Source organism: Ixodes scapularis, unplaced genomic scaffold (genome assembly GCF_016920785.2).
Source record: "Ixodes scapularis isolate PalLabHiFi unplaced genomic scaffold, ASM1692078v2 PGA_scaffold0__279_contigs__length_252992795, whole genome shotgun sequence".
In the NCBI taxonomy this organism is placed as follows: Eukaryota; Metazoa; Arthropoda; class Arachnida; order Ixodida; family Ixodidae; genus Ixodes; species Ixodes scapularis.
This window is the reverse complement of record NW_024609835.1, coordinates 244,567,608-244,588,314: the sequence shown is the minus strand read 5'-3', so window position 1 is coordinate 244,588,314 and position 20,707 is coordinate 244,567,608.

The window sequence follows — 20,707 nt, the reverse complement described above, 5'->3', positions numbered from 1 at the left end:
ATGCACATGCCAAACAGAGCAAATGACACATTTTAGAGCGCAGCTCTTAGGCGTCCGTTTCCCGGTTTAGCGGCGTCGGCATCGGTGTAACCGCGTTCGTTGCATTATGGTACGTAACATTTTCCCCGATAAATTTAGCGGACAAACTTAATTGGTGTTGAGTGCATTTGATGTCGATTTCCATGGTAAATTTAGTGGGCAACTTAACCACCTTAATTTAGCGGGGAAATGTTTGCTAAATATCCCTCTAAACTTAGCGGGGAAATTGACGTCACGTGAGCTACACCAACTCAGTTTTCCCGCTAAATTTAGCGGGGAACTTAATCCGCTTAATTTGGCGGGAAAATGTTTCCGCTAAACATAACGGGAAAATTTTCCGCTAAGTTTAGACAGTTAAGTTCCCCGTCGAAACGTAGTTCGAAATGACGACACCTGACTTCAACACTAATTCAGTTACCCGCTAAATTGAGTGGTAAAATTGCCCCACTAAATTTAGCAGGGGAATGTTCGCTAAACTTTTCGCAAAATGTTCCCTCAATTTTCGCTAAATTTCTCTCTAAATTTAGCGGGAAACGTTCGCTAAATTTCCCGCTAAATATAGCGGGAATACTTCCCCGCTACATTTCGCGCAAGAATTTTCACCAAATTTAGCGGGAAATCTAGCTACCATTTCCCGCTAAATAGGATGTAAGCAGGAGAGGAGGAAGGGACGGTGCGGAGGGGTGTAGGTGCATACCCTCCCCTCCCCCTGTCCAAGAGCTGCCCTCTTATTCGGCATTACAGAGAATTTTTAACGTCCTTCATATTTTTTGTCATTGTCTGTTTGAAGAATGTTAGCATCGCAAGAGAAAATAGAAAAGCTTTCTGAAAAGAGTCTGGTTTTACGCCGGCCTCGGTAGCGCGACAAAGAAACATCTGACTTGACACAAGTTTGTCAATTCTAGGTGCCTAAGTTTTGCCTATTACGATTTTGCTCCAGGTGTTAGCGTCAAAGTAATAGTTTTAGGCGTTGTTACGACTTTTGTTTGGCTCGCTACATAATTGCCAAAGTGCCACGCTTGAGCCAAACATGACATGCAAGGACCAAAAAAACCAGCAGTGAAGCCGCAACTTGCACATGTGTGGTAATTTAGGCTCCAAGTTACCGCATAAAAATGAACAATTCAGAAGTGAAGCCTAAGTGAAGCACTTGTTTGGCGATGTAGGCCCAAAGATGCCAGATGACAGCGAAATACCAGCAGTGAAGCCTAACTTTGGCACTATGTTTGTTAATAGAAGGTCCAGATACCTCTGGCGAAAGAAGGTGAAGTTCGATTGTACCTTGGATATTTCGGGCGTTTCAATGCCCAAAATTTTCAAACAAAAAACAAATTTCTGCCTTAAGAACTGTGTTACCTGAGCGAGGATTCCACCGATTTTACTGAGGATCAGCACGATCAAATAGCTAAGTATTAAGTTACTATAGGACACTAGATGCTACACAGAAAGCCAAAAACAAAAAGAACCGAACTTTTTTTCTTTAATGCGATCTGTGCAAAGACATAATATAAACTAATGTATCGAATGCAACTATTTCCGATTTACAGCGGTTCGAGAGTTTATGAAATGAGATGGGCAAACAAGCCTCTTCAGCGACCACGAGCTTCTGAACTGAAAACAGTGCCCTTTCAAATATAATGCCAAAAGTTAAAAATGCATATCTTAAAAATTAAAACATTTGACATTCAATGAGGTGAAATCGTGCCTGCAGCTAGGCGAAAATGCATCATGTTGAATCCTACGGCGACGACAGAAAGATGACATCCTTCATGCTGCCAGCCACGACTTCATTTGTAGAGGTAATATCGTAAATAATATTCTGTGCAGGAACATGCAATACGTTTCAAGATTTCGCTGGAACATGCCAGAAGGGGAGAGTAAGAAGCAAATGTTTTATTTGAAAGAAGAGGTTAGCCAAGCTGAACGATGCTGGCTGGCATCATTAGGAGAGGTAAGTAAACATAGACAACTATACAGGGTGCTTCGACGTAAAATAAAGAAACATTGCCGAACTTCCGGAGGGAAGCAACGGAGGGAACCGTTGCTTCCGGTTGGTTATTCTTTTTCCTTGATATGGAGGACAGGCAGCGAGTAGCGCGTACTTTAAAAATCTCACCACCGACGACCAGCTGCAGTACTTCCTGAAATCTACTTATTCGGAATTTGCACGCCTTCCTAATCCTTTGGGTGAGAAGAACGAGCACTTCTTCCTCACATAAATGAGGAATCGGCCAAAGGTATTGTGGGCGCATCTTCACGATTACTTATTCGAGCCGCCTGGTCCATACACCTGAAAACCACTTAAGCCCTACAAGTCCTTATACGCGTTCAACTACTTCGGGAACGGCGCCGACGATTGTCCCCTGCCTCCCCAGGCGCCGAAGTTACGAGCCAAGCTTTCCCTCAGAGGTCGCCATGCCGCGTCATGGTTTCAGCAGTAAATCTCCCGAAAGAGTTTAATACGCTTCATTCAGCGCCACGTGAGTGTCTCGGTAAATTCGGGTGGTCGTCTCTCTCCTCTGACCTTGATGAAACAGAGCGGCCCCTCCTCGCCGCCAGAGATTCTCGGGATCCTGCTCAGCCAATCAGAACTCCTGGACTCAGAGCGCTCGGACATCCACGGGTCAGTCATTGAAGTTAAACTTCACAAAATCGGCGATGGATAAAAAAAAAAAAAATTCTGCAACGTACCATTGACGATTAAGAAACATTTACGCTCGCAACGTGATCAAATAAGAGCGGCTCCGAAGAACTGGACTGTTTTAAACATTAAAATAAAAATAATAAAAAACGGCCGCATTTGCATTGATTTGTTCGGAAAAAAATAAAGCTAATGTTTGAAAACAGTTTCAACTTTTTTCATTTTCGACAATGGGGAATTGTAGTAGACCGTTTCCGCAGCCCGCTAAGCACCCGGATAGCGCTCCGTAATCCGCTACAAGACCTTGAACTATGCAGACAAGGCTGGCGGCGCGCATGCGCAGCTGCGACGTTTTTTTTACGGATATCGTAGCGGAGGAGAAAAACGATCTACTACAACTGCCTAATTACTGCGATACGATGTCGTAACGTATCGCCTTCTATGCTTTTTGAAAATTTTGTAAAGCCTGCACGTGAGTACGATGAACTCCGTACATTAGGTTCGGGCAAATCTTCGCTAATATCTTGATAATCCTCGTAAGGATGCTGATTGGCCGGAAATCCTTGACGCTCGGACAGGTGTCTGAATTTTCAGAAATTATTCCACTCATTGCCTGCCACATGTATGACGAAAGCATGTCACGCTAAGAGATATCAGATAAAACCCACTAAAGGACCGGTGCGAGATCTTCTAATGAAAGGCAGTTCCAAAGCCGAGAGGTTTCTAGGTATTATTTACTACATTTGTTTAAATTAAGTAAATTACTACTAAGGGAACATTTTAAGGCCCAGCCACGTGGCCGCGTTTTTCCTTTCCTTCGTCGCTGTCCTCGTGTCTCGACGCCAGAGCGAAATGATGAGAGAAAGGGCAATGAACCCCATGGGGACGCGCGCCAAGTGCTCTGTGCAATGTCACCAGAAAGACTGCGCCCAAATCATCGGACAACCGACGACCACCACCTGTTTCGAGCGTATTAGTTTTGCACAAAGAAGTTTACTCAGAACGTAAAAAACATTTCCTATCATTTTTATGTTAAAACATACCCGTTAAGACCGAGGCTGCCGTAGACCTTGCTGTACGCGTCTGCACGCATCTGCACGGATACTGACTCGGATGTTCCAGAGGTCGTGCCGGGCGCGCCCGGCCTCACTTCTGCTCCACATGATTCTGATTGGTCACTGCCTGGCAAGTCACGTGCGCAGCGACTCCGAGATATGGCTGACGCAGACATGGGGTTCCCGGCAAATGTCGCATTGGGCGCGTTAAGTCCGCGGTTCTTCACTCCTAATCGCACGCTCCGAGTTTCATACTCCGAGAGTAGCAACTAAGCAGAGCATAGCGTACACGAGCGCGACATACCGAAACTATCGACGAGCCGCATGAGCCATTTCGGACTGCACTGTTATGTCCAACCCGGCAACTCGGGGATACGGATGGCGAAAGCCGAAAATATTTAGAAGATAATTAATTATACCTCTGGGGAGCGGCAGTGTAAATAAAAAAAATAAAAAAAAAGACTGGCGTTAGGAAGTTTGTACAAATGATTTAATATTCGTGAAAGCTTCGAAGACTCACTTCGAGAACATAGGCGAAATCTTTCCTCGACCGATCTATTTATCACCCTGCATGATGTTCATATTTAAATGAAGTACATCAATCTTGAACCCGCAGGTCGACGCAGGAAACTGTCAAAAGTATCTGATGTTCCGTTGTTCCGTCTTCCAGCGTGAGACGGAACAAGTCGATACCGGCACACCACCGTTGAATAGAGAGCACGCCAATTAGTCTTCAGTCGAGATGCATAAATAAATATTCTTGCAGCGCTATCTAATCTCTCGGGTATTCGATCGAAGTATCTTAATTAACTGCATCATCTTAAAAAAGGTAGCGTCCCGAGTGTCTTCTCTCAACAACTTTTTAGTCACTGCACTATCACCACGGAACCGTTCGATAGATGAATTCGTTTTGAGACAAGATGCACGAACAAACCTTTTCTGGAACATGATAAAGCAGCACACAGAACATGTTGAAGCATGAACTAACTCAAATCACTATATTAATTTTCTGGAACGCTAGCTGCTCTCTTGGCTTTCAAATGAAATAATTTTCACCTGCTGGATTAAGCACTATTCAACTGAAAAGGGGCAGCCGTCCGGGAGCTCCCTTCGTCTCCACAAGGCTTCGGTCAGAGCAGCCATCTTGTTTGTGGGCGTGACGTCACGAAGCGCGAAGAAGTCACTCACGCTTTCAAAATATTCGGTACACGAAGAGCGCGCTCGAGTGTCATCCTCCGGCGGCGCTCCTGTCCGTTTAGTGTACAGAGCGCCATACTCTCGCGCGCCTGAGCATGAAGCAGCCATTGTTGTATGTGGCCTCGAGCGACGCACTCGGACGCTGGGAGGCGCCGACGCGGGTAAGGCAAGTGAAAACGCCTCATGTGCTTGGGGATTTAAATAGAACGCATCAATTTTGAAACTGAAAAAAAAAAAGAAATACTGGATCTTTAGAAAATATATACAATAATTTGATCCCAATCTCGCGAACCATAACGAAAATTCATACTGTGCCTGACGCTTCAAATGCGAAACATTTTGTTAACAATGGTTCTGAAAAATGCACGTGAGCTTCTCGGCAACAATGAGCGTTACACTTGTTGATGTAAAACCAGCGTCCTCGGATGTAATACCGCTGCTGCACAAAGCTCCCGCCAATGGCATGACGTCAAGCTGCGAAACTACCCGCGTTGAAAGTTTGAAGAGCTTTCGTACCTCTCGCAACTTACAATGCGCTAGACGGGTTCCAGTTAAAACTATAGCGCGTCGAGTACTATATATTCTGCCTGTTTACAACTCTGAGCCCCTCGCGTTCGGCTTTATCTTGGCGATTATTCTTTCTTACTGTCCACAAAGTTGCCGAAGTCCACATATAAAGAAAACAAACGGGAGCCTCCGCTTAACGAGAGTTCTGTCCCCCGCAAAACATGTTCAGACGAAATGGGAGCCCGGCAAGTGTCTCTCCGGCCGGAGACACGCATCTATCTGAGCGACGAGCGACACTCTTCCCAGCCCAGTTGCCCCCGCGCGGCCGAATCTTTCCATCGACACGGCATCCATCTGCCGGGCTGACAAGGTCCCCGCCGGGTCAATGCATCCTCACTGTGGAGCTCGATGCTTCGGGTCTGGCTCCGGTAGGCATGGGGACTCCCGGCATGCTAAGTGCCTGCCCGTGCGGACGTACTCGGGGCAGGAGGGGGACACCCTCCGCAGGGAGGGGGCAGAGGGCGAGAAGGACGAGGGGGCGACCCGAATCACCGGTTTTTCGCCTAGGGAACGACGAACCACGAAAACAGTGCCCGCCACCCACCGGTATAAATCTCTGCAAGACGAGCCGCGCCCAAAAAAGACCAGCATCGCTGCGCATCGCACCACCGTGGCAATGACGTCCCACTGGCGAGCCGTTGTCGTCTGGGGTTTCCTATGCGGATTGGTTGGGGACTACGCATCAGCTCAATGTAAGCTTTGCATTTTTATTGTTGTATATTTAAGGTTAATCTCGATATTTTCATATCAAATATCTGATGCATCAGTTATTCCTGCAGTATGAAACACGCATGCAACCAGAACGGGGACGAGAAGAAGAGAAGCTGAACTCCGTTTCCCATAAAGTGCGAACATAATAGTCGCTAAAGAGCCAGTTTCGGGCTATTAGCGAGCCTCATAAGCACGGTCACTCGTGCGGTGCAAATGATGCTTAGGGCGAAATACTCGTGCCGCTAGCTTCCGCTTGGGTAGCACATAAGCTTAAATAAACCATAGCGCTCTTTCAGTCTCCTCCATCCACTACATTATTTGGTCTCCACCATCGCGCTATTTGAGTTTAAGTATATCTTCGTACAATATGAGTTTTGGTATGGCGTTTGGGGATTTAGCCGATGATTTTTATTCACTGAGCCAAGAACCTCGGTTAGTGAAATTCACTGTTTATGGGAGGTTAAGATGGGCCACAAGAGCGAATGCCCATGGCTTGACAGTATGCTGTGTGATAGAACGCATCAGCATCCATTACAGTCACAACAGTATTATAGTCTAGGTTTCTTATTATTCCAGGTGCATAGATAGCCTTGCCTCTATCTTAGAGGGGTTGGACAAAGGATCGCAATAACCTAAGCGGAAACACTAAGGAAATAATTGAGGAAGCGAGTAGGCGCTATGAAAACACAGGTAATAAATAAATAAATTGACACCTTTAATTTGTACTTCACAGCGCATAAACGTCTCACACTAGCAGGCACTCACTCAAATAGAAACACAAAAACAAAGACAGAACAGAATGCCGTTAAAGAACACATCAACGGGAAACATCGATCGCAGATTTTCTGACTGGCGTTTACCAGAAGTAAAAGCGGAGCTTTATTTTAAAGCGTCGAACTCTCACGGCAATTTGTCGAAGCTCAGTTTCGTGTTCCCTTGAGATTCACTCCGATAATGGCACTAAGTTGGCGTCTTTACATTTTCTGTCGTGGACTTAATGTCACTGGACGCATGTCGCGCTCATCTTGCAGTCCATAATGAAACAATATCGTAGTCACAATTTTGTTGAACTGAAAGGAGTTTGAAAATTCCCTTCAACTGGTGCGCGCGCAAACGATACAAGCAAAATGACTCATTATGAAGTCCGCTAACACCTTAGATTACTAACTCATCCCGTGAAAAGAAACGAAGTGCGATAATTCAGTGAACACGTGGCATAACCTTTTCGGCGCGGTAATTTTGAAGGGTGCACACCGTTTACTGGATTGAAAAGGTGGCGCATTTAGACGGCAACTTCTCCACTATCACACAATGCACGGTATAGGCCTCCTGCTTTGACCAGGAAGCGCTGCGGAAAAACCGACTTGTAGCGATATGTTTATCGGTATTGGGTAGTATAAACATTCGAATTCGTCCTGCGTGTAAACATTTGTCGGCGGTATGAATTCCCCCTTTGCGATTGTTTCACGGCACGGAATCAAGCGAAGTCCTAACGTGGAAAGCTTCTTTCGTTCCTCAACACCTCGCAAAAAAAAAAAAAAAAACTGAGCACTGCATGCAACTGCAAGCAGCGTCTTCGCCGTACAAGAAGCCAGAAATTTGGTTTAAGCGCGTTGTCACTCGTAAACACCGAGCTTCCTATGATGTTGATCATAAAGTGAGCTTTACGAGACACGTTAACACGTTAACACGCCTTGTAAGCAAAAACTCACAAACTGCAGTCCCTCCGTAAAGCCAACGCGATCAGCAGGCGACCAGCATAAAAAAAAATGGGCGAAAGCAGACGCAAGCCATCGAGCGGCGACCGCCTGTCTGCCGGCCGAGCAGATCGTTCCTACTGCAGGCTGCTTTTCGAGCTCTTGTAGCTTTTCTTGCGCATTTGCGCTGTAAGCTTGACGCAAGATAACCTCAACAGTAGGAGCTTCGCATACAGCACATGCTTCTTGTCCTCTGTAGTATGTTGGTGCTCGCGCACGCTCGTTTTTTCAAAAGAAAGCTCTCGCTGGATGCGGCTCTTTTAATGCAGATACCACGTTGCGAAAGATATAGTTCAGTTGAATTTCTCCACTTGTCGGCCAGTATAGCGTTTTCCTTTTCGTGAAATTCGCATGACACGCGTTTCGATGCATGTCACGGCCACTTGATCATGTGGCCGTGCTTAGCAGAACAACCTGGAGGGAGAGAAAAACAATTGCCTCGCTTACTTAGCCCGCTGGGCGGCTAGTATCGTCCCCTCCGCTCAACTTCGTACGGTTTCAATTGCGAAACTGTAGAAGTTTACTCTAGGGCTCGTCCTGTTCTTGACAGTAGACGACGCAACAGTACCGTCAATGTTTCGAACGGATCCAGGCTGCTTGCTCCCGGTTTCGACATGCTTGGACGAAGGAAAAATTACTAGTTGGCGGCGAGCTCGAATCTTCGAGGTAACGTTATGCGGTGACGACCACGAGTGACAAATTTTGAGTCGTGACCCCCACACGAACGCACAAATAACAGCTGCGTGCAGAGGCTAACAGCCGACCCAACAGGTTTGTTATTGTGCGAGGCCGCGGGACTTCTACTACTCAGACACTCTATCACTCGCCCCTGGTGGGCGCCACGATACGTTCAAAGATTGAGGGCAGAAGACCTCTAGATTACCCGAAGACTTATCTGTGCTGATCGAACAATCTAGTCTGTTGCGTGACCATATTAGCGCATATTCATCTACGCCAAAAACAAATACAAATCCAGCCCATCAAAATTCTATTCAAAATATATATGGTAGAGTCGAACAGCTACTTATGACAATCACGGTGGTCTGAACCCCTAACAATACAGACAGTGCATGGGACGTCAAAAATAAGATCGACATATATTAGCTATACATGTTTTTTACGCAAGGAGTTCTTTATTACCAGCATTTGTAGGAAGAGTTTTCAGCAGAGAAACTGCATTTCTGTGGATAAGGTCACTCACTTGTAAGTGAGTGACCTTATCCACAGAAATGCAGTTTCTCTGCTGAAAACTCTTCCTACAAATGCTGGTAATAAATTTGAATAGAATAAAAATGTAAACATTTTTGAAGATGTAACAGAGCTGAACTCACGCATAGCGACGTTACCGTATTGTTTAAAAACAATTCAATACTATAAAAAGTACTGTTTTCAAACAGAGATTTTTAACGAGAGTTTCTAACGGCTCGTTTTTTAAACGAAAATAGTGCACTGTGTACTTCAAATGTGTACCAGCCTTGTTCCTAATTCGTTCGTTCTTGTTTTCACATTCCACGACAAAGCCTCTCGTTCAGATGTCTGATTTCTACTTCTTTAAATGCGATAGCATTTCTTCCTGTAACCCTTTTGGAAACTACGTCAAAATGATATCGGAATTTGACATAGTCTGCAATGAAGCACAGAAGAAACAGCTGATATTATCTAGCGATCAGTGAACTGAAGCGCTGACGGACAACGCAACTAGGGGGCAAGTCAGTAGCGAAAATTATTTCTTAATTCATTGAAAATCATATAAAACGGGACAAAGCGCCGAGTTTCACGGTGCCGAACGTCTGGCGTTTTCATTTCAACGTCGAAGCACAGCGTCCGAATCTGTAGTGGCGAATTCATTGTCATACCATAGAAGTTGAAAAGGTTTGAGTGATAGCTGCATTTTGTAGAAACCCTCATTGTCTCCCATAGTTGATGGTTTTACATAGGAGTAATCTGGTGCATTGAAGTAGGACACAGAATAAAGTAAACAGCTTTATCATTACGCAGGTCGAGATAAGACCCCACTATACCCTATTTAAAAAGCGTGGTTGCTTTTTGCCCGTGGTGAAATTTCTAATGAACGGACAGAGAATTTCATTCAACCATTCCTCATTTACACGGGTCATCACAAAAAAAAAAAAAGATTTTGCTTGGAAATTCATCAAAACAAATTAATATTTTGCAGAAGAAAGATAACACATTAATTTTTAATGTTTTTACATACGCTAAGTTAATAGAAATAAAACAAGAATAAAAATTACGTACGGCGGAGTGTGGGATTTCCTTTTCTGTCCATTCATTTTTTTGAAGCCCGCTAATCCGGGCTTACAACGAATTTAATTCAGTGTCTCATTAATTCACCTATTTTTAGCAGTTACCATGTAACGACGCATAATATTTTTCTCTCTTGTTGTTTTAATTTATAACACAATAACAATTATTTTTACGGATAACAACCTCGTACTTTTAATTGAACTGATTTATTAAGAGGAGGATGGCGCTTTGATCGACATTATTGAGAAGGAAACAAAAACATTTTCATATTCGACGTGACGTTAATGCAATTAATGCGAAGGTGCAAGCGAGCGGACTGTGTTTGGAGATCTGTGTCTGTCCTTCGTTCCTTTTTTCCCCCTTCTCCAGTGATTATTCTCGTCATATTCGACGATCGATGCCTGCATCGCGTGAAAATTCCCAAAGGGAAAGCAGCATCTCATGGGTCCAGATAACGTTGCTCTTTACATTCCGTGCTTGTTGAAAAGCAGTGTCACTTAGAATTAAATGCGTCGCATTGCAACATAACGATATTTGTTTCATCAATGCAAAACGCCTTAGAATGAAAAGAAACGTTCCTTTTCGAATACAGAAAAAACAGCGGAACTTCCCGAAACTACTTCTGCATTGCTGCTAATTGCTCTTTCGGAAAAAAAAAGTTAAACTTCCTTAGAACGATCCATAAGATTATTCACTAATTGACAGTGTCGAAGCACCGGAGACATGCTTAGATAAGTCGAAAACAACAGGAAGAAATAGCTCTTGAGAAATGTATTTCTGTCAAACGAAAGCTTTTCTCGACGTTTCGCATTGTTGCAAAATGACGCACCTGAAATCGCAGAAATCTAGAAATGTCATTAAACACGGATCTCAAAACCGTGCATTGTAGAAGTATATGCGTGTGGGTAAAACAGGTGTAAATCATGCTAAGACGTACCAGATACGATTGCTTTTTTTAACTACCTACATATTTTTACCACGATGAAGTATATACGTCTTAAAGACGGCCTGCAGGATACACAACGAGAAATGACATTAACAATAACGGAACTTTAGCCGAACTATTAACTACGCAGGATTTATATTCTCGAGCCTCTGAGCCTAAATGAAGAGCTATTGTTCAATATGGTTAGGCCTGTGCAATAAAGGTACTACGCATTTTTATTGCCTTATCTTTATGAGATAAAGTGTAAAAGAATGTTCAAATTGCTGCGACTAATTTGATCACCCAGCCTTGCCTAGATCCCTGCATTGATCGAGTGTGCTTGCCAGGCGTAAAATCTCAAGCCAAATGAGCGCTTCAATTCCTTGGGTCATACAGGGTGTTTGACAAATGACGGAAAAACATTTACAAACGGAACTTAATAAATATGATGACCTAATCTTAATAAATACAATATTTTTCAGGGAGTAATGTTACTGACCGCGGCGAACATCAGGATACGCATGTAGAGTAGTCGTTAGCGAAATTCTTACTTAGAATTTACTAGTTATGTTTTAAATAGTCGCCTTAGCAGTCAGATTTCAATTAAAGATTTGTCATCCGTAATCAAAAGATTCCCTAAGCTAAATTGAAAACGTTTTTTGTGCTATTATTCACCAAATTGAAACCGCAATAAGGCTGATATATTAATTGTGTTATGTGCATGTTTATACAAACGGAAGTTAGTCAGCATCAGTGTGCATGTGGGGTCTCAGCTCTAGATGAGATATTTTTTCAGTGCAGTGCAACCGGTAGCCTGGGGTCTTTAACATGCAGCACGCGGTAGTGATACACGGCCGCACGCCGGTACGATGCTCATCCAGATTGAAACGGGAAGGGGTGGGGATTGAACAAAGGATACACCCTGTGTTTTGTAGCTCCAGCTTACGCTCCACGTGCTCTGAGCTTGTGTGTGCTCAAGTCACTGGAAAGTGCGCTAGCCCACTCGGCCACGGATCCCTCTGAGATACCAAAACTAACACGAAAATAGATGCTGTAGTTCCACTCCGAAGTTACGCCGACCTCTGTCGCGGCCGCGGATAGCCAATTATCATCACCATCATCATTACGTTATATCTGTGCCCATGAACAAAAATTATCTGTAATGTGAAATTCATGACGAATCCATCTGGCTGCCACATTGTTTCTAAGGGTTAGGCGATTGTTGAAAAGGCACGACGCACTCTTTTGTCAACTCGGGCGCGTAGCTTTCGGCAGTTTTTAATGCGAAAACACTAAGGAACTCGTGTCGGATAAAAGCCGGCGCCGGTGCCGTCGTCATGGAAAAATACAGATTGGTTGATAGAGTCATGAAATCACAGCCAAATGGAATTGCGCAGAAATTTCAATCAACCCACAACGCTCACGTAAAACGGAACATCACGCGGGAAATGAAAGTGATTAAACATGACATGTGATGCGAATTAAAGGTTGCGGTACGTCGCAAGACATTTCACTTTATAATGTAATTCATTTGACTTAAAGAAAAAATAAAGAATTCCAGGCAGGATTCCAACCATTTAGTTGCGAGCCGCACACGCTACTGACTAGTCCACGCAGATACGCAGGTACGGCTTTGGAACAAACAGAAGTTTATATGTTTAGCTGTCGCGTTGCACTATCGAAGGCGAAGCTTGACCGCCCTCCAAGTTTTTTGTCGCTTAATATTGTCGTAGCTTACTGTAGGCAGCCTAACTTAGCATTGAAAAGCGCCGATAACGTAGTTTTTATTGTACTATGAATAGTTGTAGCCTATATGGACGAATGGCAAAACATTTCTAATTAGAACGTACCTCATAAGCAAAATATAAAATAGGCAATTAAGGGATTTTAGTTGTTCAACTGCAAATTGGTTTAGTTGTTCAATTGCAAATTAAAGAATTTTATTTCATTTAATTTAAAATTGTCACTTATCCACACCGCCTTATTGAAATAATGATGTCTTTATTTAAAGGGTACGTTTTTGGTTTTATTACTCCCCAATATCAGTATAACACTGTGCACATTTATCGGCGTTTTTCTTGTGCTTTAACAGATGTTTTAAAGAAATTCCGTGAATGCTACTCTGCCGCGGTCGCTACACATGAGTTATGCGGTCGGGGAGACACAATACAAAAGGCAAATGTTCACGAAAAGACAAAGGAGTAATTAAAATTTGTAATTCAACTTTTAAGTAAATGATTACTTTGGCCATGTCCCAATTGCAGAATTAACGCCAGTTAGGATTGGAGGATACGAGGACAAAAGGAGGTGCAGTTCATGCGAGCGGCGGGAAGGCCTGGGGTTGGCTGATTGATAGGACCGTAGCGTGACTATATGCCACATCTCCATGTTGATTACATAGTTGCAGTCAGCGCTCGTGTCTGTCTTGTCTTTCTTTCTTTTGTGATCGTCTAAAAAGCGCTACCACGCCTTTGGCAACCCAAGACGCTTTCGAAGTACCAACATGCTTCGAGATACTCATCAAACATTTTCCGCTTTTTTGCGTGGTTGTGAAACTCAATGTCAATAAGAAGCTGTGTGCCTCTTCTGCAAACATGCGTAGGGGAGTAACATACTCGTTTTTGTAATTGTCATTACCTCGGCTGTTTCACGTCGGCGCATCCCCAAAGGACCCGCTGTCGGGATTGCGCCGATTCGACTGAAAGTACTACGTGTCACTTCTAGCCCTCACTGTGGGCGAGGCATTAGGTGCGCTCCTGTGCTGTCCGGAAATTATTTGACAAATACGAGAGAGTCCATCGATGAATACCTGGAAGGACGCTGGCACTTTGAAAACGCTTTAAATTGGTTTAGTCTTTAACCAGCGTGAATATTACGCTTGGAACAGTACGCATCTAACTATTAATTAAACATTGTCAAAAATTATTTTTAATTATACTAATTACGATGAAAATCAGCCCCCTATAAGTCGTCCTCCCTGCCGTATAAACCGCCCGAAAGAACATGTTTTGTGTACCTTTTCTTTCTTTTTTAACAAAAATATGTTAAGGCTATAGAAACACTCCGTATGCTGTATATACCTCACGTATACCACATGAACACTGTCGTGGATGACTCAAGTAATTAAAGCAATCTTTGGGGAGTGCACGTGCCGGAATGGGTTCATTATTTAGAAGGCTCAACAGCTTTTGCTGTTCCGGATATCATCTCCCTTAAGAGAAGCTGTGCCTGTTCTGTTTATTAGACCTGTGATTTCAGAAAGGAACACTGAGAAGGTCGTGTTTTAACTAAGGGTTAGAAGCCTCATGTTCCCAACTATGACATCGATCATACTGTAATCGCGTTCTTTCCATGGTGTATTTTGCTTTACAAACAGCCGGTCTACTTTACTAACCTTTACTTTCTAATTCGAGGCCATGGCTCCTAAAAGGTTGATGGCATATTCGTTCTGCCGCGCAACCAGTCTTTCCTGCTGTATTTTAAAGTGCTTTTTATTTAAATACAGCGTCCCCTACTTATCTCAGTGATCATTGGCGATGCTCGACATTCTGCTGCCCGGATGAGAAAGAGCGTTCTAGTACATCAGAGCAGCAGCCAATCGTTCTTGTTTCGTTCTTATTTGAACTATTTATAACCTTAACGTCGCTTTTCCTAAAGATAAGCTAGAGATACAACATAAATCGTGTTTTGGAAAGTAAGATATAATATTTATCTCACTTCATGCATTAAGATCGCAAGTTTTCAGCACGAAACAGGATTTTTGGGATCTCCTAATGATATCCACTTAATTCGTTTTTGAAAACTTAAGACCTCCTAAGTAGTTTCTAGGTTCTTTTTCTTGGCAGTGATGCCGCTTAATTTTACATAATTTTTTTTTAACGGCACTGTCTATATAATGCACCTAGAGAATTTGATATTTTATCCCATTTTATTGTAGAAATCGCAGGCGAAAGCCAGGAAAAGGAATCCCAATCGCCTCAACTTGACTAACTTTATAGTTACTCATGCTCTTATATTGTAATTCCTAATGTTCACTTTATAATACAAGTAGTTTCAACTAAACAATTGTTATCGCTATGGTAAAACAATTTTGTTTTTAAGTTGTTTCAAATAGTTACAGTACATAATCTAGATATCATAATGGTTTCACGGTGCACTGACACATATTTTGATTGGGTAACTCTCAGCCGGTAAACCAATTTCTTTTTTATGGAAACGTAAGAGTTTTTATGTAAACCCGCACGTAATATCAAAACGAAACATGAGTCCTGATATACGAGTTCAAGCCACTTAGAGCGGACACTTGCGGAAAGTCTTACAGATTGAATCCTTGACAGAGATGTGCTACATTAAACAAATATCGTACACGAAAGTGTCACATCAAGAACATATTGTGGCACCAATTTTGTAAGAATGCCATATCCTAGTCGCGTGCTTTCAGCATTTGTTTAGAGGCGTCCACACTTTGCTTCAATCTATTGTTTCAATCATTCATTTAAAGGCTTTTTGGCGTTTTTGTTTTGCAAATCACGTTATAAAATTAGATATACAGAGTGTAACGCCTCATATTTAGGAGAAACCAAGAACTTTCCCGAACGTCTTCGCAGATACAACTATGATGTAGAAAAGAAAAACTTGCAAGGAAACGCTCTAGCGGAACATGCAGAAAAGAACTACCACGTGATCGAATTCGACAGCAGTTCCGTCCTGGACACCGAAAGAAGCTGGAAAAAACGACTCTAGTTAGAGTCCTGGCGTATTCAGCACACCAAGAACAACCAAAACCGGTCGATCGGTACCCTCCCAAGCAGCTACATTCACTGACTTCGAGGAGTCACAAAGAGAAGACGATTTTAACGGCACCAACAAGGAGAAAAGGAAAAAGACGAACAACCAGCCAAATATGTCACCAGTGAACAAACGACCCAGAAGGCCACGAAATGTCGGGAAATTTAAACCATTTGATTAGAGCACTTGCAGACCCGTTTCTTGATACTCACCTAAACAGGCAAATTTCGCCGAAATGTTTACTTTTCAATATTCAGAGTAATCACAAGTATCAGTGTAAACCATTTGAACACCTGAGGGAAAGACCAATTATTGATTTAACAACAAGCTTTGCCGTGAAATAAAGTCCATGTAACTGTAACATCTTGAAAATTTATTAACCTCTTTATTACTAACAAATATATATCACTTGTGTATGACCTATTCTGCCATAAATTTAGAACTCACAAACTTTTTTTTCTGGATTATAATAGTTCTACCGCATATTTTACACTTACTTAACCTTTAAGTTCATAGAATCACCACGTAAAGCTAACTAGTTTAGTATAGCTTTGGTGCAACCAGGCATCTTATGAAATGTTTACTTGACGATCTAGAAGTCAAATACGCAACATATATTGTCCTTGTTGCGAAGTACGATCCATCTGTGGCGGCGTGAAAATGTCCTTGCTGTATATCTATATATGTGAAAAAATGGGTTAAGATATGAAGAAAAACGCCACATTTGAGAGCATTAGTAGCCATTAGGCGTCATTTTACGGCGTCAAAAAGACGAGAATTTCAGGCACGTTTCTAAGTTTTGGTGCCCTATCGCAGTGCATCTTTGCGCCAGCAGTCCTGCTACCCAGTCAAAAAGACGCGAAACGTGCTCCATACTTCCCTCCGCCCTGCGGGGGAGGGGCGGCGGTGGCTTCGCACCTCCGGTCACCGGGGACCAGGCCCTTTGGCGGAAACATATGCTTTCACGCGAAACTGAAACCAAGAAACGCTCCCCATTTGAGCTTTTTTCGCAACGCCGTAAGGCTGCTTTATATCGTTCTATAATAACTTGATTTAGGTGTTTTCGAAGGTGCTAAGCGAGTCGCTCAAGTAAAGATATGTTTATTTTAAATAGTTAAAACCTTGATGAGTAAAGTTTGGTTAATGGTTCAGCTAATTAGTATGTTTTGCTGTCTTCGATGTCCACCGTGGCTGACAGTTTGTTTCCGAAGGGAATTAATTTTCTCTCAACCACAAGATATTTATGCAGTCTTGAAAGCCTTCTCTGAGACACCGGGTACATTTAATTAAGCACAGTTCCCTTCTTTTCATTCAAGGTTTGACAAGAACGTGACACGTTTATTTTTTGTTCTTGTTTTCACAGCCAGACAAAACATTCTAATATCAAGATGACTCCTTAATAAGACATGGCGATATGACGATAATTTCATGCGAAACTGAGACCAAGATAAGATATGACTTAAAGAAGGAATTTTCTTCCGGTTTAAACAGGAAGCTTTCTTTCTCCTGATCCTTCCTCTTTTTTCTTCATAATTGGGCTGGTCACGCGGGGGCTATAAGCTTCCCCCTCCACTCGCATTACTCAACTTGTTGACTTCAAAACTCTTGCACCTTACTTGACGAGTCTTCGTCCTCTCCCTCTGACTCCACAACGTCACATCTGTCATGTGTTACCTATGCCTTTGTATATACGGTATTATTATTCTGATCTGTCATTTCCCCTTTTAGTGTACCTGAAGAAGATCGTTTGGTGGAAACGTCGTTCCCCTCCTTTCCTTTGGCACTTATCTTTCACTTCATATCCCTAATAATACACTACAGTGCCCGGCAGTACCCTACATCTTCAGATTCCACGCTCACACATGTTTCTCCATGTCTAACGTAAGTGCAAACTCTCTTCGTTTTTTGTTCCTCGTGTTTCTCAACTCCGTCCTTCTCTTGAACAACCCTCCACCCGGTTTCCGTAATTTGCCACATCCCCAGTTCTACCCAGCTCTTGAAGTTTTTTCGACCACCCTCAAGCTCACTAAGGCAGCTGGTCACCTTTCTTTTCTGAAGCGTTGCCTACGTAACCGAGTAATCCCTAAAGGCTTCCACCTGCACTCTGCTAATCACTTTGATGATCACGCCCATCGAAAGCGTCACAACCAAATATTAGATAATGCTGCTTTCCAACTAATGAAGGCACATCTGAGATTTTATAATGACAGTTGTGCCCAATTACGCCAAACGCTCACTGTCGCTAAAAGACTCCTCAAGTCCATTTACTCACCTTTGCATTCTCACTCACGCAAAATTACCACCCAAATTCTTGAAGTCGACTCGTATCTCTATGCCGACGGTCTTTCCTCTAAACCAAGGAAACTAGACACTCTCTTGCCTCAGAATGACCAGGCTGCCGTTCAACGCAATGATGTAGTCACCATATCTGACGATTTATCCCTCAATGCGCCTGAACGCTCCATCTTATCGAAGGGTCTCTCCTTCGTCCCTTCACGTCAAAGCCGACCTGATCCTTTTCTTTGCATGTGGAGAGCGAACAATTCTTCCGACGCCTACTCTTACACGCCCACTTCAACCAGCACCCGTACAAGTTTAACAGCACCATTTTCGACACAATTAATCCGAAAACTAGTATCTGGACCCTGCCTCCCGCCAAACACACTGAAACCCACAATTTAATCAAATTATGCCGTAGTATCCTTGCTAACTCGTGTAGCAACCTAATCTCTAAATCCCGCAATGCAACTCCACAAGAAGTTACTGCTCTAAAATCCCTTCGAAGCCCCACTGACCTCGTAATCAAGCCAGCCGACAAGAGTGGAGCCATGGTGGTCTGGCCTAGTGATCTCTACTCTGAGGATGCTCTCCCACAACTCTCCGTTTCTGAGTTTTACGAACCCATTTCCTCCATCCCTACCGCCGCTTTCCAAGCAAAAATTAAAACTATCGTAAAGCTGCTAATTGAAACCAACTTTCTTCCCCTCGCTGCAAATCGCCTAATCGTTTATCATACCCATGCCGCCTCATTCTACCTTCTTCCCGAAATTCGCAAAGCTGGATCTTCTGGCCAAACTATTGTGTCCGCCATATTTTGCCCCACTTACTTCATCTCCGCTTTTGTGGATTCGATCCTGCAGCCTATTGTACAATACCTGCCCAGTTACGTTAAAGACACACAGACATCCTCCAACGCCTGTCTAATCTGGCCCCGACCCCCTACACTATCCTATTCACAATGGACATCACATCTCTTTACATGGTAATCTCTCACGCCGAAGGACTACAAGCTCTCTCCTCTTGAACAGCGTCCTTTTCAAAACCCTCCGTCTCACGCCGTAATCCGCCTCGCCGAACTCGTTCTAAAACTAAACGCCTTCCAATTCGACAACTCCTTCTATCGCCAGAAATGTCGAGTAGCGATGGGCACAACGATAGGTCCCTCGTTCGTCAACCTTCTTGTCGGCTACGTCGAGCACTCTTTTTTTTAATTCCTTTCCACACCCGCCCCCACACCCCCCTCCCAATCCTAAGGTTGTTATATTGACGATATTTTAGGTTTTGGCCCTCTTGCTGTAGTTGACCGCTTCACCAATGCACTTTGTAACGCCCACGCTTCCCTCAAGTTTACATCACTGATATAGAATCCTCTGTCAACTTCCTAGAGTTAAAAATAATCAATGACGGTCACAAGTTCCACACCTCTGTGCATTATAAACCCACTGACAGCCATTGCTAACTTCTCCACTCCTCGAGGCATCCTAGACCCCAAATCAAGCCTATCCCCTTCTCGCAATTTCTCCGCCTCCGTATGATCTGCAGCGACGACATTGACTTCCGTCTTAAGCTTAAGACGATGACCACCTTTTTTATTAAACGTGGTTCTCCGCTCGGCCTTTTGCGCGGTACCAGCGGTCGCGTTTCTAACATTTCGTGGCACGACGCCCTATTTCCCCAGTCGTGGTCTAAACCCCCCGCAATCCCCTCCTCATCTTCACGTTCCATTCTTCTATACCTATAGGCTCGACAAACTAATCATGGACACCACTTCCCACCTCGTAGACTCCAAAGTTCTTTCTCAAGTACCCGCGCTAACTTACCGCCGACAGATCAACTTACGGTCCCTTTTCGTACGCATCAACCGTTCCCTAAGACCTCAGACTTTACTCGCCGGTACCATGCCGTGCGGCGCCTCAAAATGCCTTACGTGCAAACACACCGGCCCTCCTCTCAACCTGATAATGAGAATCCCTAACAATAACACCTGTAAACCTTCTAATCTGATATACATCATTTCCTGCACAATCTGTCGAACCTTATTATATATAAACGAAACTGACCGCCGACTCCGCGAACGCTTCAGAGAACACCGCAGACTTGAAACACTAGAAAGAGCGAGCCAACTAAAAACATGACCACTCCCACACGTATCTAAATACTTCTTCTCCACAAATCACTGTCAACTTAACATGCCAGTATGCGTCACCAAATCAGGCTTCCATACACCCACCTCACGGGAAAAAAGAAGAAAACAGATTAATTTTAGCTTAAAGACGGAATTTCCTTCCGGTTTAAACAAGAAACTTTCTTTCGGCTTTTAGACATTCCCCTTTCTCCCGCTCCTTCGTCTTTCTTTTTCTTTTTGATAATTTTGTTGGTCACGCCGGGGCCATAAGCTTCCCCCCACTCGCATTACTCAACTTGTTGAATTCATACCTCTTGCACCTCACTTGAAGACATTTCCTCCTTCCTCTCTTACTCC